Raw genomic sequence first — 1,889 nt, 5'->3', positions numbered from 1 at the left:
GCCCAGGACCGGGCGGGGCGAGGAGCGGCAAGCTCGCTCCCTCCGGCCTGTCCCTCTCTACCCTCCTCGCCGGGGGCCTGCCTGGCGCCGTCTCCCCGCTCGATCTCCAAGGAAATGTCCCCGACGGGTGGCAGGAGGCGGACCCGCACCGAGCTCCACCACCCCAGACGATGCCCAGACCCGGCTCGGCCGGAAGCGGTTCCAGGTCGCGTGAGCCGTCGCGGGTACTTCCTGAGCGGACGTGGGGTGCCTGTTGTGAGAAGAGGCTGAAGAAAGAAAGAGACCGGGCTTCCTGCCCCGCGGGACGGGTTCGAGAATCAGGGGTGCCCGGGGCCCTCTGGTCGGACGCCACCCTCAAACAGGGAAACAGGCCAAGAGGAGCCAGGCCCTGGGGAGGCCAAGGGAAAGGGGACAAGCGCTGAGGAGGTGGAGTGGTGGCTCCAGCTGTAGCCTTTACGGAGCTAAAAATAAAGTGCCTCCAAGGAAAGTTCCAAGACCCTAAATAAGACGACCTCCTCGGGCCGTCCATGCGCATGCGCAGCCCAGCGGCCGGCGGAAAGGACTCACAACTGGGTCTGCAGACTCCGAAGCTGCCGGGCCAGGCTGCCCTGCCCACCGCAAGCTGGGGCTCTGCGCACACTGCACCTACGCGGCACATAGGCACTGTATTCACTAGCCCTTAGCAAAGGAAAAAATGAACAACGGAGGGAAACAAAATGTAGTCAGCGCTTGGGGTCCGTGGGTTCATCACCGGATTCAACCCACAGGAGAGAGACTATCTTTCCCCCAGATTGCACCTGAAGTAGAAGCCGTGGCACTTACCCATTATCCCAGAGGCTGCGAGGCTGAGGCAGGAGGATGGAAAGTTGGAGCCCAGCCCGGGCAACTTACCAACTTAGTGAGCCTGAATATCAAAATAAAAAATAAAAAGGGCTGGGGTGTAGCTCATTGCAAAGGCCCTGCGTTCACTCTTTGGTACCTGGGGAGGTGGAGTTCCTCTGTATTGGGCATGTAGACTTTTTCCCTTGTCGTAGTTCCCTAGATAGTACAGGATAGCAAACAATCTAGAGATTAAGTATCATTTCAGTGCAAAGGCTGTATGCCAGTGTGACACCGTTATATACGGAAGGGATGGGGGTAATGAAGGGATTTTGGTAACCCGGGGTAGTCCTGAATCAGTCTTCCACAAATACCAAGGAGCACGGTCCCAGGAAGGGAAGTAAGAAAGCAAAAATTTTACAAGACCGTGACTTGGAGACACGCCAGGCTCTGCCCTGTCTCCCGCACTCCTCCTGCTTCTCTGGGTCCCCCAAGCCTCGCATTAGATAGGAATATCAGCTCGTGCCCGCAGGACCGCTTTGGAAGCGAGGGGAAGGCAGTGGCATGGTGAAGACTGTGACGGCCGCTCTGTCTTCAGGGCTCAGACGCCCTAGAGCAGCACTGGAGAACCTCGTAGACACCGAGCACCTGGCCTGCAGCTCAAAACCCACTTACTTCTCCCAAAGGGGCAGCACTGCCCTATTGCGCTGTCGTCCAGGTGTCCAGGGCTCGGCTGCTTGAGCGATGCCAGGGTGGCTTGGCTTGTGTGCCAACCGAGAGGATCCTGTGTGCCCACTGCGCCTGCCTTAGTGTCGTGCCCAGGGCATGACTGCCTTCACTTTATGTGATCTTACATTTGCTCGATTCATTTATATTTTAATTTTTATTGCTTTGTTGAACATTTCTTTTCATTTGCAGCACTTGAGATACAACAACATATTGAGCTACATCTCTAGCTCCTTTTTTACCTTTTTATTTTGAGACAGGGTTTCGCTAAGTCATGACCCTCCTGCCCCAACCTCACAGAGTACCGGGATCACAAGCCCACACAAGCAAACCTGGATTATTCA

This window comes from Fukomys damarensis, unplaced genomic scaffold (genome assembly GCF_012274545.1).
Source record: "Fukomys damarensis isolate Sample0158 unplaced genomic scaffold, DMR_v1.0_HiC HiC_scaffold_19, whole genome shotgun sequence".
NCBI classification, from domain to species: Eukaryota; Metazoa; Chordata; class Mammalia; order Rodentia; family Bathyergidae; genus Fukomys; species Fukomys damarensis.
The sequence above is the reverse complement of the archived record's forward strand: the minus strand, read 5'-3'. Positions refer to the sequence as shown.